The following is a 16,425-nucleotide window of genomic DNA, read 5'->3' as shown; positions in this document are numbered from 1 at the left end:
TGGCACTCAAGTGATGCCATGAGTGCAGGAGACCTAATTGGGCAGAGCTGAGGTTATGACTGTGGAGGAGTTGGGTGGGGCTGCCATTTCATGCTGGTTCAGAGGTTGCTGTGACCCCTGTGATATCACACTTGGAAGCCAATGGGGCATTGCTGCATTGATCTGATCTATTTTTAGAGAGCAGACAAGTTGAAGTGGGGATGGTGGTGCAAGGATATGGTGCCAAAAGAGCGCAGTGGGCACATTCGACAAACAGCCAGGTTTGGTAACAAAAGTTGAGGAGCCACATTGCCAACACTTGTTTTCCCAGAACCCATATGAATAAACATGCAGCAGTATGAACTTCCACTCCTGAAGCAGGAGATGCAAAGAAAAGGCAGGCCGCATAGGGAATGGCAAGTCAAGGAGCAGGATCTTACTTTACTTTAAATGTTGTGATGATACTATGCCCTTTTAAAATGTGTTTTTTGGGGGTGGGGTGTTATTGGGTTGTTGTTTTTATTTTGATTATGTATTTTGGCGTTTTATATTTTGATTTTATTCTATGAATCGCCCTGAGACCTCTGGGGATAGGGCAGTATATAAATTCAATAAATAAACAAATAAATAAAAACTACAAGTGTGGCTTCTCCAGACCTTTTACCAGCTTCGTCTGGTTTGCCAACTATGGACATTGTTGAACAGGGATAGCCTGACCACTGCAGTCCAGCTGTTGGTAACTTCTGTGACAAAGAGGGGGAATCTCAAGAGAAGCCTCTCACACTCCCTTCATTGCCCAACTGCAACACAACAGCCCCGCAGTGCTTCCAGTGGGTTTACTCTCTGGTAGTTGTTGCCACCACTTACTTCTCCTGCAGCCCAGAGGGAGGGGGTCTGGGATGCACTAAAGCCATTACACTTTGAGCTTCCCTTAGGAGTTACACAGAGTGTAAAGGCAGCTTGTGCTCTCTGTCTCCCAGAGAGTGTGCTGGTCACTTGCAACTCCAATTCTAAATGTCCAGTAGCCTGAATGGCATGTGAGGATTCTAAAACCCTGAGGCTGGCAACCACACACACTCCAGTAGTCAATTTAAGAAACTTTATTAGGAACAAAGGTAGGGGGGAAACAGGCAGAAGGTCAAGACAGAATACCAAATAAACCAGAGCCTTGTGGTTCTGAAAATGGTTCTAATCCAGCTACATTAGTAGAGAAAAGGTGTTTTATATGTGTTATAACACTGTGGTACCAGATGGCCATCTTTCACCAAGGTTTCCCCCCACTTTGAGGTTTACAAGGCATTTTCCTGAAACGCTTTTTTGATGTATCTAGATCCAGCCCAAGCTTAGCCACTGCTGTACAATAATTCCAATTCAATTACGAGTTCAGCTTCACAGAAGGTTCATTGGAACCCTGAGGTTGAGAGGGAACAAAGACTGCAAAGACAGCTCAGTTTTAAAAGCCTCCCTCCCCTCTCCTGGTCAGGTATCTCAGGTTCCTCAGGAGATACTTTAGGGAATTGATGGGCAGCTCAGGCCTTTCTTCACAACCTCGAGGTTGGATTACTATATAATGTGCTCTTTGTGGGGCTGCCCTTGGGCCTGTTTTGGAAGCTCCAGCTTTGGTAATCAGATATAGGAGTTCAAATTAAAGACACAGAGTAAAGCTCATGCTTTCTGAAGAAACATGCTGAAAAAGAGGTTTTAAATGACAGGAAAGCAGGGAGATTTGGCACATTACCCCTCACTGGAAGAAAAGAAGCGTTGGAACATAGTTTACTTGAGAGCCAGTGTGGTGTAGTGGTTAAGAGCAGTGGACTCGTAATCTGGTGAACTGGGTTTGCATCTCCGCTCCTCCACATGCAGCTGCTGGGTGACCTTGGGCCAGTCACACTTCTTTGAAGTCTCTCAGCCCCACTCACCTCACAGAGTGTTTGTTGTGGGGGAGGAAGGGAAAGGAGAATGTTAGCTGCTTTGAGACTCCTTAAAGAGAGTGAAAGGCGGGATATCAAATCCAAACTCTTCTTCTTCTTACTTCTTTTTAAGAGGACAAATAGTGGGGGAAAGGAAGTTAGGGAGTTATGCGACCTCCTCTCTAGTTTGGCCCTTAGAAGCATCTTCACCATGTGCTTCTTTGCACTAAATGCAGCTTCCTGGAGACAGCAGAAGCCTGTAAAAATGAGAAATGAGTCCAGCTTCAGAGATGTCTGCATCACCTCCCGCCCATCATTACAGACATCTTTTTCCAGCGTGAATGAACTATAAGTGCACTCCATTCTGCAGTACGCAGAGTATAAGCAAAACATTGAGCCTGCCAAGAGTTTTTAATTCATTAAGGCAATATTGGTCAATCAGGATGCTTCCCTCATTTTACATTGAGCAAACAATGAAACCTCAAAAAATTTACATTGGTCATTCAGAGCAGTAATATCGTCCCATTGATTTTCTTTCCCTGATGTCTCCCTCCCCCAGTCTTTTTGTTGTTGTTGTTGCTAAATTTAAACATCATTGGTTTTTAATCATAAAAATTAGGTGCTGTGGAGATTTAAAACCACAGAGAGAACAAATGTTTCCCCTCCAAAAGCTGTAGCTTACATGGTTCTTTTCACCCAGATGCCACAACCTGAGAAAATCTAAAACTCAGTATATTGGTGGCATATTGGCAAGGCAGCCAATATGTCTTTTGTCAAAGGAGATATTAAGGCCGAGAGGTTTCAATCATTTTTTGCAAACTGTGACCTTTTTTTGTTTCCATTTTTTCAGTGGCAAACAGCCATGGCACAAACACCGGAACAAACAAACTTCTAATGGCTTATTGTCCCAGTATAGGCAAGAACAACTCCCAGGATCCCCTGCAAGTCAGCGTGGATGACTGTGGTCAATAGAAGGACCAGGAGTTTCTCCAAGATAGTCAAGCACAGATCCATGTCATAATGCAAGTGGAACTGATGTCACCAAGCAAACACTAAGATTTTTTTAACCCTACCCCCCTTTTGTGTGTGTGAAGTTGTTGATAGTTACAGAATGATTTAGATAAAATTTGGCTTATTTGGGGCAGATTCAGATGGCTGAACAAGTCAAAAATTGTTTGACTTTGACCTCCAAAGACTGACCAGAGCCTTAGCTGGCCCTTTTTACCCATACAGACTAAGATCAACCAGTTGTCCTCCTGGTGTCTATGAACATATTTGGCTCACCTAACGATCACTCTCACTTGGAACTGGAAACATCCTTTGTTGTAATGTCTTTCTTTATAATGGATATTTGTTTTTGCTTTTTTAAGTATCATGTTGGCTGGGATATTTTGAGCTAAGCACAGTTAAGATTTGTGCTATTAATAATCGTTTATGTGCCAAGCTTATGTTATCTGACTGTTTCTCCTCCTTCCTTTCCCCATGTTAGATTCAGTATGGATTAGGAAATGTCATTTTGTTAACAATAATCAAAATCTGAAACCTTGGAGTAATGTTTCTGGAACAAATGATCTGCTTATTTCCAGTTTTGATTTGAAAACCGATGAAGGTTGCCGATATCTCAGTGTGTTGAAATAGCTGGTATACCGGGAACTGCAGCACATAGAATGATGTCAAACACAAACAACTGGCTGAGCATCAAACACTTTCCCTGGTTTCTTATTTGCAGATGGGGTTGCCAACAGTTTAAAGGGGAGACTTTGCTATGTGGTACACTCTCTTATCTCTTTGCCTGGGCTGGCAGGATGCTTCAGATTCACAAGAGAGGCGAAGGGATTGTGATGTGCTGCAGAATGTCTCATTTAAATGGGCAAAGCATTTGTAAATTGGCAGTTTAAAGGAGGCAATACAGCAGCGTGGCCCATCCTTCCTGCCACCTAAAAATCTTATTGCTTTGTTAGAGGAGAGCCAGCGCACTCCTGATTGGTTCAGGTCACTGCTGTGATTAGTCCAGGAAAGGTTGTTGTTGTTGTTTAGTCGTGTCCGACTCTTCGTGACCCCATGGACCAGAGCACGCCAGGCACTCCTGTCTTCCACTGCCTCCCGCAGTTTGGTCAAACTCATGTTAGTAGCTTCAAGAACACTGTCCAACCATCTCATCCTCTGTCGTCCTCTTCTCCTTGTGCCCTCAATCTTTCCCAACATCAGGGTCTTTTCCAGTGAGTCTTCTCATGATGTGGTCAAAGTATTGGAGCCTCAGCTTCAGATCTGTCCTTCCAGTGAGCACCCAGGGTTGATTTCTTTAAGAATAGATAGTTTTGATCTTCTTGCAGTCCATGGGGCTCTCAAGAGTCTCCTCCAGCACCATAATTCAAAAGCATCAATTCTTCGGCGATCAGCCTTCTTTATGGTCCAGCTCTCACTTCCATACATCACTACTGGGAAAACAATAGCTTTAACTATACAGACCTTTGTCGGCAAGGTGATGTGTCTACTTTTTAAGATGCTGTCTAGGTTTGTCATTGCTTTTCTCCCTAGAAGCAGGTGTCTTTTAATTTCGTGGCTGCTGTCACCATCTGCAGTGTTCATGGAGCCCAAGAAAGTAAAATCTCTCACTGCCTCCATTTCTTCCCCTTCTATTTGCCAGGAGGTGATGGGACCAGTGGCCATGATCTTAGTTTTTTTGATGTTGAGCTTCAGACCATATTTTGCGCCCTCCTCTTTCACCCTCATTAAAAGGTTCTTTAATTCCTCCTTACTTTCTGCCATCAAGGTTGTGTCATCTGCATATCTGAGGTTGTTGATATTTCTTCCGGCAATATTTATTCTGGCTTGGGATTCATCCAGTCCAGCCTTTTGCATGATGAATTCTGCATATAAGTTAAATAAGCAGGGAGACAATATATAGCCTTGTCATACTCCTTCCCCAATTTTTAACGAATCTGTTGTTCCATATCCAGTTCTAACTGTAGCTTCTTGTCCCACGTAGAGATTTCTCAGGAGACAGATTTCTTTAAGAACTTGCCATAGTTTGCTGTGGTCGACACAGTCAAATGCTTTTGCGTAGTCAATAAAGCAGAAGTAGATGTTTTCCTGGAACACTCTAGCTTTCTCCATAACCCAGCGCATGTTTGCAATTTGGTCTCTGGTTCCTCTGCCCCTTCGAAATCCATCTTGCACTTCTGGAAAAGGCAGGTGGCACCAAAAATGGCCCTAACCACCTGCCTTGTGCTGACTACGGTGTCCCTGTTCAAATTTCCAGTAAGGAAATATAAGAAGAAAGAAAAAATGGTGCTGAAGTGACAGCTACCAAGTGAAAGGGTAGCTGCAAAAAATCTCCCCAAAGTTGAGATCAAGAGCTTTGTTTCCATGACATTGGTTGGCTCAGCTCTATTAACTACGCCAGAAGCAAGGCTATTAGCTGTGCTGTGGAAAGCAGCTACAGGGCAGGTTCTCTTTCTTGGGCAGCAGAGGCATTAGGGGAATTAGTAATTATAGGGAGCCTATCCCTGTGTGGATGGAAACTGACACGAAGGGCAAATTGGAGGCAAGGAGCTTCAGACAAGAGTTGGCCTGAAGGGAGAGGAGGCTAATGCCTTCCTGAAGCTAAGCAGGTCTGGGTCTGGTTGGCAACTGAATGGGAGACCCCCTGGAAACCCCTTCAGTTCCATGATGGAAGAAAGGTGAGATATAAATATAAGTAAATAAATAAATAAATAAATACATAGCCAAGGGACATTCATCCAGAAACCTCACAAGAGGAAACAACAAAGCAGGCTGGATCTGCAATGAGAAATGGGCTCATTTTCTTTGGAGCGAACATTAGAGAATGAGATAAGGTGGATGGGGCCTTTTTGACAATGGCATCCAAACTGGAATGTCGTTTCCCAGAGAGCCTAGGCTTTTCAGTGCCAGATAAATGCTTTTCTATCCTCTCATTTTAAGATCTTCACTGTTTTCAGCTGTGCTGTGTTAAAGTATGTTTTGCTTAGGTCCAGGAGTGTCAGGTTGGCCCCATGACTATGGGTGCCTGGGGTCGTGGGTGCCATGCAGCATGCATAGCCCTGGCACTGAAATTTGTGGGTGCCCAGCCCCTCAGGGAGTTTGCACCTATGCTTTGGTCAATTTTATTTGTATTTATTAGTTTTGTAATGTTAATTTGCTCTGATTAATTTTAAGAGCTCTTGTTGATGGTCTTTCTGGCTTTCAACTTTTTATTGTTAAGTGCCCAGGGGTCATTATTTATTTATTTCCCAGTGATGGCCAAGATCCTTCCTTTATTTACATCAATTGTATAAAAATGGAAAGCACCTTGTAGACAAATCCATATAAATCAATGGAAGGATCTTGGCTCCTTCTAGATAATACATTCAGGCTGTGTACACACTGTATACTTTTAAAGCACATTTGGTGCACATTCTTCCTCTCAAAAAATTCTGGGCACTATACTTTACTCACAGAGTTCCAGTTCCCAGCAATCCACAAGCTACAGTGCCTGAATTCTTTGAGGGGAAGAATGTGCTTCAAATGTGCTTTAAAGGTATAGTGCATACACAACTATGAGGAACCTCTGCTTTAAGACACTTTCATGTGATTGTAGGAAAATAGTGGTCCGGCACTGCTAAATGGCTTTAGCGTGAAAACAACCCACGGAATTATTATTTTTTAAAATGATGGTGATCCAGTGTTTTCTCTACTATGAAGAACAAGAACATACTGTGAGGGAGGGGTGCCTCCCCCCAAACAGCCCAATTTTAAATGGCTTTTATGCCTGATTTAAAAACAAAACACTGATCCAACACAATCACTTGCATATGTGGGGTGTGGGTGTGTGTGTGTGAGTGAGAGAGAGAGAGAGAGAGAGAGAGAGAGAGAGAGAGAGAGAGAAACATCCGCTGAATGACATTCCTTACAGGCCAACAAGGGAAAATGTTCTAACATAAAATATTCATCCAGAAAGTCTGCCTTTGAACCTCCTCCTCTTCCCTTCATCCAAGTGGGAGAAGGAGGGATGAAGAAGCCGTTTCTCTGAGAAATCTCCATCTTCTGATAAGATACCAAATCCTCTGATTGAGACCCTGGGGGGCTGCAGAAGGGCAAAGAGCGGGGAGGGATAATTGGCTGCTGGTGCAGCACGGAGGCAGGGAGGGCAGCTGTGGCTGAGGAGGAGAACACCTCCCCTCCTCTGGGGCTGGGGAGCAGCCTGATCCAGACTAGCTCTTTTCCTGAGTCCTCAGCCTGCTCTCCTGCAGGGCAGGAGGGGGATCATTAGTGCTTTCGGGTGACGGGTGGAAACACTGCAGTGGAGCTCTTGAAGCCTGGCACGTTTTACATCCTTGGGGCCTATACATTTCTGTTCAGATTGCATTGGGGTAGCACAGCAGAGACAGGGGCAAATGCCCAGGAATGCTATTGGCATGTGTTGGGGATTCTGTGTTTTACTGTGGCATGCATCCTCATTTAATCCCCACAGCTAACCTGTGAGGTAGGTTAAACTGAGAGGCAGTGACTGTTCCAGGGTGACCCAGTGAGTTTCATGGCTGAGTAGGCATTTGAACCCAGGACTCCCAGATCCACATATATAACATACTAACAGTTATTCAGCCATGGGTTTGGGCCAGCCACTGCCTCTCAGCCTAACCTACCTCACAGGGTTGCTGCAGGGATTAAATGAGGATGGGGAGAACCATGTATGCCACTTTGTGCTGCTTGGATGAAAAGGTGGGATAGAAATGCAACCAACCAACCAACCAACCAACCAATCATCAATCAATGTGCTTTTTGCCTCACTACCTTTCTTGACCACAACTACCATCTCATTGCTCTGTAGTTGTGGACAATGCCACCTTAGCCTTCAGAGTTTAACTGCAGACCCCATGTTGTCACCTCAAATCCAGGCTAGAAGGCCTGCTATCTTGACCTCCAGGTCCACTCTTGTCAGTGTTTCTTCAGCCATCTTTGCATCTAACATAATATGTGGACGAGGCAATTGGGGGAAAGAGGGGAGAGGAGGTGATCACCATGGAGGCCTGTGAGTGTCCCCCTTTGGCCTCCCCCGGCTTGAAGAAGTCTTGTGCACAAAAAACGCCATGGTCACAGTAGCCCAGGGAAGAGCTGGGGGGACTCTTAGGCAGCTCTGCATATGTCTTTAATATGGTGCATTTCTCTCCGCCAGATGGTTCAGGCTGGAGCACAGCTTGGAGGAGGGCAAGGGGGGAGGCAAAGAGGGAGTCTAACTCAGAAACACAAACACGGACAAAAACAACAACAATCCCCGTTAGCAGTTGCTGGCAACGTCTCTGCGCCTGCTGGACCCTGACAGAGTGGGGCTCTCGGGTCCTGTCTCCTCAGCCTTATTGGCTCCTTTGTGATCAGAAATTGCCTGCTATCTGGTGCTACAACAGCATCCATGTAGCACTGATGCTTTTGCAAATGGAATTGTATTTCTTACTGAGTGCACATCAGTTGCGAAGGTGTTGTTGTTGTCGTTGTCGTCTTTGCATTCCCATTCCCCTTTATATCTCTTACATTGGGAACCGAGTTCCTCCACGGTAACTGCAATCCACATTCAGATAACCGATGAGTACATTCTCAGTTCCTTCCATGCACCAGGCTGCTCATCTCTCAGAGGTCTCCTGCCCCACAAAAGCGAACCTCAGTTGCATTTTCCCTTAGTGCTATTATCTCTCTCCAAGATAGTGGTGCAGGTTGGTATCTAGAATTCCATTGGCAGGTTGCTGTGGGGTGACAGCCTTGCAGAGGAGGCTGGGGGTCAGGGGAGGAGGAGGGAGAGGCGTCACTGTGCCCCCCCTTCTTCTCCTTTTTGAAATTCCCATGCTGGTGTTGTAAAATGGGGGTGGTCCTCGTTCGGTGCTGGATTGGCAGCGAGAAGGCAGCCTCCTTCTCCGCAGATGGTAACAATAGCTGCTCTAAACTTTACAAGTGATGTGGGCTGCAGGCTGATGTATGTAGAAAGGGAACTTTACCTAAGCACAGTGCAGGTTCTATAATGATATAAAATGGCTGCTTCCCTAGGTTTCATTTTCATCCTTGCTGTTCCCTAGAGCTGTTTCTCGCCATACAGTCGCTTTCATGGAATATTTAAGTCCCTCCTTTGCTCTCCGAAACCCATTTTGACTGCCAGCCTTTCACATGCATCTCTACACAACAGCTAACAGACTGCGTGGATTTGTTAGGAACATAGGATGGTGCCAAATGCGCATTTTCTCGGCAGCAAAGGCGTCTGCACATTTTTGGAGTGATTCTGTAGCTCTTTCCCAATCCCATTTGCTGAAGAATGATTCCCACCCCACAGTTGAAAAAGCCTTTCCTATTGTGCTATTAAAATTAATTCTATGATATCGGGAGGCAAAGTACAGGCAGTTATTGGAGTGCATGAAATTTGTCAGGATGGTCCAAAAGTTGCGCTTAAAATAAGGTTGGGAAAAAAGGGAGATTAAACAACGTAAAATTGGCAATGTGATTTGATCTGCTGGGCATTTCTCCCCTCTTCTTTCTTATCTTTCTTTTTTATCGTGCAGTTGAAAGATTGTGAAATGGTGGCAATCAAATTACACAGGACATTGTCCAATTCTAAGAGTTCACCCCAGTGCACTTTGCTCAAACAGGCGGTGTGCGGTGTTGGGGGTGGGGAGGCCCATCAACCTGCCAGCGTCTTTCCCTCCCCAGCCCAAATGAGTATCATGGTTGCCACAGGTTATTTGCTAGATCGGGAAATGAATTTCCAAGTGAAGGGGAACGTGGAACTGCAGGAGATTAATAGATGTTATTGTGTTGGCTCTCTGCGGTACCTCCCTGGGGCTGTGCTACAGGAATATCATAGCATGCAAATATCATTTGTATTGTGATCATCTGCATCAGCGGTGGGGGGTGCTTTATGTCAGCGAAATTCTCCCCGAGGCCCCCACAGAGAAGAGAAGAATTCTGTTAAGTGTGCCTTGGCATTTAAGGGATTGCTGCCTGTTCCAAGCAGATGTTCCAAGGATTAGACATCTCATTTTGCCAGGCACTTTTCATATTAGAGAAAAGGGAGCGGCAGAAGAGAGAGGCTACAGTTATTTCTATTGGGGTGTTTTGTTTTGTTTTTGTTCTTCGGCTGGGTTTTCATGGCAATAAGGGGGGGGGGGTCTGCGATGTCCAGCTTCCCAGGAAATCGCCAGCAATCCGGCTTACGAGTTGGAAAAAGGGATAGAAAGATGGTTGGATTAGCATCTCTTGAATATTCATGACCCTTCCCTCTGGGTTCTGGAAGCTGAAATGCTATTTATCACCAGAGGTCCTTGTTCATACTTTATCTTTTTTAATAAGAAAAAGAGGCATGAGGAGCTAATTAATTAATTAAGGCAATCTGAACATGTTCAGAGATTCTCTCTTTGTTATTTTTTCTCCATATAAAAGTTTTATCACAATAAGATACAAGTAGTTTTTCAGTGTGGCTTCCACTGCCTATACTCTATTTCTTCTTCTTACCTCTCATGTATTCTGTAGTTCAAAGAGGTTCTGGAACTGAGCTGGGTGTCCTATTCAGCCCCCACGCTTTTGGCGCTTGTCTCCATTATCTGGTCCACAGGGATCTATTTCTGAACTGGGTGGCTACCTTTAGATGTCATTGGGGCTGGAACATCTCCTCTTCCTCCACCATCACAAATCCCTGCCCCCTCTGTAAAACCAGGATCCATTGCCACATCCAAATATCAATTGTGAATTATGGAAATAAGTTCCCAAAGCTAGGGGTCCCTAGCTTCTGGGGAAGGGTTGTTGTGGTTCCTGCATTGCGGGGGGTGGACTAGATGACCCTTGGTGTCCTTTCCAACTCTATAATTCTGTGATTCTATGAGTCTGTGCTTGGCATGCAGAAGATCACGGGTTCAATCCCTTCTCCACTGCCATTCACAGCTGGGATTGGGAAAGATTTCTGCCTGAAGCTCCGGGAACTGCTGCTGGTCAGTAGACCATACTGAGATAAGCAAGACCAGTGGCACAGATGAAAAACCATCTCCACCCCCATCATCCTGATTTTCTATTCTATTACTGTTATTATTTGTTATTTATTATTAGGCCACCTTCCCACCAAAGACCTCAAGGTGACGTACATGGTTCTCCCTCCCCATTTCATCCCCACAACAGGCCTCTGAGGTGGGTCCAAGGTTACCTGATGACCTTCATGGCTTCGTGACTTGACAGCTGGTGTGCCCCACTGCTTCCCATGCACTTCCACTCTTGGGGCAGGACTTACAGCTAAACAGTGTGGGCGCAGGCAGACAAAAAGCCTGTTTGGAAGAGGGTGTTTGGAAGCATAAAAGTAGCAGGCAGGGGAAGGGTTATGTACTGGCACCACTCCTCTATTCTCCATCATCTCCAGAGAGGCTTTTCATGCACAAACACACACCACAGACTGGGTGTCAGGCTACTCTTGTGAACATTGGCTTCTTACATACTGCTGAGGTAAGTGCTTGAGGTACTTCCCAAATGTTGCCATCTGTTGATCTTGTTTAGTCGTTTAGTCGTGTCCGACTCTTCGTGACCCCATGGACCAGAGCATGGACTAGTTGCCATCTAGGCTGTGACAAAACCTTTCCTTGAATTTCTCGAGACTCTTTCTCAGGGTACTTTATGATTTCTTTAGAATTTTGGTAAGTGCAAAGTTGTTGTTATTATTTTGATTTATTTACCCACCCTTCAACCTAAAGGCTCAGGGCAGGACAGAACAATTTAAAAAGTAACAACATCAAAAGCAGTTTATCTCCATCTTATCAGTGTGAGGTGGCCATTGATGGAGTATGTGGTATGGTTGTAATGGGGCCATTGGCAGAGCATGGATCCCCCCGCGCTACCAAATGTTTCTCCGGTGCTCTGCCGACTCCTCAGCTGCCTGCGCTTCCTGATCTGGAGAAGCCCCCTGAGACGAATTCCTTCACCACAAGAGCTTTATCCGATGTGCCTGAGATCAGTGCAACCACATATTTGTTTTGAAGGGAAGTCCAGACCACCCTTAAGCTTATTTGTAGCCTTGAGAGTCGGACAATATGAAAGAAGCCTTGCACCCTGTCTACAAAAATTTCTCTGACCTTCCCTCCACCCTTTCATAATTTTCAAATGTCATTTCTAAATTGGTGAAGAGTAGTGGTGGTAGTTTTATACCTTGGGAGACAGGAGATTCTCACTGAACATTAGGAAGAACTTTCTGAGTATAAGGGCTGTTTTGACAGTGGAACAGACTCCCTCAAAAGGTCATGGATTCCCCATCCTTGGAAGTTTTTAAACAGAGGTGGGATGGCCATCTGTCAAGGATTCTTAAGCTGTGATTCCTGCATTGAAAGGTTTGGACTAGATCACTCTTGGGCTCCCTTCCAACTTTTCAATCCTATGATTTTGTGATTTAGCACTGTGCTGGTTATGATATTTTTGAGACATGTCCTGCAATCTGTTGTTAGCCTCCAGTAAATTTTGCATTTCCTGAGGGCCTTCTATAGATGGCAGTGTTACCCAGCCAGTCTATTTCTTCAGCCACTCGTATTGGGCTTAATACCAAGAAAAACTCCAGGCATCACATGGGGCAAAAATCAGGGTTTCCCTCCAGCGGCCTCCTTGTTCGCTGTTCTCTTAGGAACCAGTACTGCCATGTGCTTGTTGCAAAATCTCAAGAATGATGCATCATTTGCTAGATTTGCTGCCTCAGACTCTCAGGACTGCTTCTGGAAGAAACCCATTTTTTAAAAAAAATATAAAAAGATGGTTTCAGTAATTCACTTTTTCTCCTCTTTCAAAACAAAATTAAAGCTCTTGCAAAGTCCTATTCAGTGTGGGATCCAACCCCCCCCCCCCATTATCTTATGTATGCAGTTTTAGTCCTTGGCTGCAGACACAAAAATATGTGAGGTTTAAAATATTCCTTTTTTTTTAGCTTCTACCTTGTTAACCTGGCTTATCTTCCAGTGCATTTCAACTCATATGCAGATATATCTGTAGTCCTAATACTTTTTCAAACCACTTTGTATAATACATTGTTGTCCTCAGAAGCTCTTAGCACAATAAAGCAAAGTGTTTCTTATTGAGCTTTTAAAATTTGAATTATGAAGGGTCATAGGCTTTTGACAAATTTGAAGTCAAGAATTAACTTGTCAAATGCAATCTTTTATGCCTGGTATTTCTAAATCACTTAAATCTATGAAGTTACAGGGAACCAAGCAGAGGGCCTCCTTGGTAGTGGTACCTGCCCAGTGGAATGCCCTCCCATCGGATGTCAAACAGATAAACATCTATACAACCTTTGGTAGACACCTGAAGGCAGCCCTGTATCAGGAAGTTGCCTGATGTTTTGTTGCTGTGGGATTTTTTAATATTCTGTTGGTAGCAGCCCAGAATGGCTGGGGCAACCCAGTCAGAAGGGTGGGGCACACTCACTCACTCACTCACTCACTCAATCGTATCCACCCCCATCGTTCAGCCCGGACACTGAGATCCAGCGCCGAGGGCCTTCTAGCAGTTCCCTCATTGAGAGAAGTAAGGTTATAGGGAACCAGACAGAGGGCCTTCTCGGTAGTGGCGCCCACCCTGTGGAACACCCTCCCTTCAGATATGAAGGAAATAAGTAGCTATCCTATTTTTAAAAGACATCTGAAGGCAGCCCTGTTCAGGGAAGTTTTTAATATTTAACGCTGTATTGTTTTTAATACTTGATTGGGAGCCGCCCAGAGTGGCTAGGGAAACTCAGCCAGATGGGCGGGGTATAAATAATAAATCATCATCATCATCATCATCAATCAGTCATATCTACCAACCAGTCTTACCCCCAACCAACAGCAATATCTTTATATCTCTATCTATCTCTATCTCTCTCTGCATGTGTGTTTATTCAGCAATCTTGATTTAGAAACTTGCTTTTGATTTCTCCCTCCAAATGCCATTTCATTTTCACTTGGCACGTTTGGTGTTTTTTATTACCCTTCTGGCATCTGTCCATGTGTAGCATATTCAGTGAAGTGCAGGTTCATTGAAAGCTGTCTAATGGCCCAGTGTTAACAGAAAACGAAGTCAAGCCGGGGCTAAGTATGAATGTCAGAGTGTGCAGGAGATTACAGTGAAAACCACAGTTCCTTCACGCCTACCATGCCCACCCCCCCTGTTGCCCTGCTACTTAGAGCTAAGCCATGGCTTGGCTCAAGGTTACATCTGCACTGGGGCTCATGGTTTGTGCCTCTGCCCCTTGCCCTTTAAGAAGCCCATAGAACATCAAACTGAAGGTGGAAGGTGAAAGAGATGCTCTTTTCCATTGCCTCTCTCAGCTCTAGGTGCTTTTCAAGGCTCAGATTGAGGTCTGAGCTCTGAACATAAAGTGTCTGTGTTGGGGGGATCAAGACAGTAGGAGAGGGGGATGGAAAGGACAGTGGGGAGGATGAGGCTCATTGAGAGAATGCCACTGGAGTCAGGAGGGAGTGCAAGTGGACAGAGAATTGAGTGAAAGAAAGAGAGGGGGAGGGAGGGATAGTAGGATGATTCACCCATAGGCATGAACGATCCAATAAAACATATTCTGTTGAAATTGCATAACTTGCTGCCCTCCCAAAGCCCCCCTCCCCGAAATCACATCTGTTTCCATTGGCTGAACTGTAACAATCATGGTGATTCTGGTAAGTTCTAGTGCTGACATGGCACAAAAACCTGGAACTGGGGCAGATATAGCTATGGATCTTCAAATGTGTAAGCAGATGTGTTCTGTCACTTGCTGCTGGTTGGCTGTCATCCTAAATCCAAGAAACTCCATGAGTATTGTGTGCCCTGGATCAATTCTTTTGTGGTGCTGGCTGTGGTTTTTGCTGCTGCCACGTGGAAACCTGATTGCCTTCTCAGAGGAGAGCCATCACACTTTGGATTGGTCACGGATGTGATCAGTCCAGGAAAGGTAGGTGGCGCCTAAAATGGTTTTGTGGTGCTGGTTGTGGTTTTTGTTGTGCAGGAAGCTTTCATTTGATGTTGATTTTTGCATGGGTGGTGGAGGAGACAGCGCTCTAAAACCATGCAAGTTCAGGAGGATCCATTTTAATTTTGCCTCTGACTTTTACCCAGACCTCTTGGAAAAGCAATGTGTGTGTTTGTGCACATATGGGACTTCCTCCCTTTCTTCCAGGGAAACTGAGCTGGGGGTGGCACAACCAGAGTGGGGGGTGTTTGTGGCATTCTCTTGAAATCTCAAGTCCGCTCTCCCCCAAAAGTTGCCAACCACTGGTTCTAGTCCAACTGTCAGGCTTCGGAACAAAGAGAAAGGAGTCTTCTTAACAGTTAGAAACTCTAATGATCACTGCAAGAGAACAAAGAACTCCCTTCCTCGGAATGAAGGTGCTCCTAATTAAGGGTTCCACCCACTTCCTCCCTAGTGACTCATGCCACTACCACGTCTTGTAACCTGATCTCGTGACCATCGTGCTTTCTGTGCTGCCACCTTATCTGCTCTTCTTGACCTTGGGCTGAGCGGATGAATGCTTTCCAGAGAAAGTGAGTCTGTTAACTCTCTCCCCCTCCCCAGTGCTTCTCCTCCTATCTGTTCCCCATCCAATACTTCCCAGCTTCTGTTTTCTGAACTATGTCCCTCTGCAAACCACTGTTCCAAACCTATACTGTCCTCCTGCTCCTGGGAAGATTCAGGATCCTAATCAGGAGCAGGGGGAGGGGGAGGCTCCCAACATTCCTCCTCAGCACAGTCCCTGACACCAACCATCTTTTACAAGGTGGAGCAACTTCCAAAGCAATGACTGGTCAGTCTACACCAGTGGTCCCCAAATGTTTATGGTCCACTGCCTTCTTAAGTTCAATAAACTCACCCCCCAGTGCCCTCTACCCTATCCTATAAAAAGCATTATCCAGAATAGTGGTTTGCACAACAAACTAAAACCATTCTCTCCCCATCCCTACCTGGACATCAGACAAACCTGCCAGGCACATGAAATCCATACTGGTCCTTCTGGTTGTTATACCCACCTGGGAAAGGCTCCAAAGCAAACCTTCCTAGTCTCAAACTCTGTCCTGGGAAATGGTGCCATGTGGCTATGAGGCTGGATGCTGTGCGCACTGAGATCAGGTCACATAATTAAAACGTCCACCTCGCTGCCGGTCCAGGCATGGCACGGCGATTATCCAAACACCCTCCGACCTGAGCCACATCTTTCTCCCAGCTTTCACTTCGCCAATATTTATGGCACAGGCCAGAAAACTCAAACATGGTTTGTGTTTCAACTTGATGAAGCCGAGGCTTTAAATCACACCAGCCTGCCAAGCAAAGTACTTTAGCCTCCTGCCCTCGACACTGTAAACAGACTGCCTCTTCAGCACTCCCGGGGACAATTTAATGGACTACTTAATACTGCCAATAGCTTTTTGAATGCCTCGGGTCCCTCCTTGAAAAGTTTCCCCTTTGTTTGTGTTTAACCTTCCTCTCTTTCCTCTTGTAATCAGCTGCTAAAGGGAAAAGCAGTGTTGCAATTGGGGCCAATGATCGCTAGATTTCCTGAATATGGAAAGA

The sequence above is a fragment of the Podarcis melisellensis genome (assembly GCF_964234715.1).
Source record: "Podarcis melisellensis genome assembly, chromosome: 8".
Taxonomy (NCBI): domain Eukaryota; kingdom Metazoa; phylum Chordata; class Lepidosauria; order Squamata; family Lacertidae; genus Podarcis; species Podarcis melisellensis.
The sequence above is the reverse complement of the archived record's forward strand: the minus strand, read 5'-3'. Positions refer to the sequence as shown.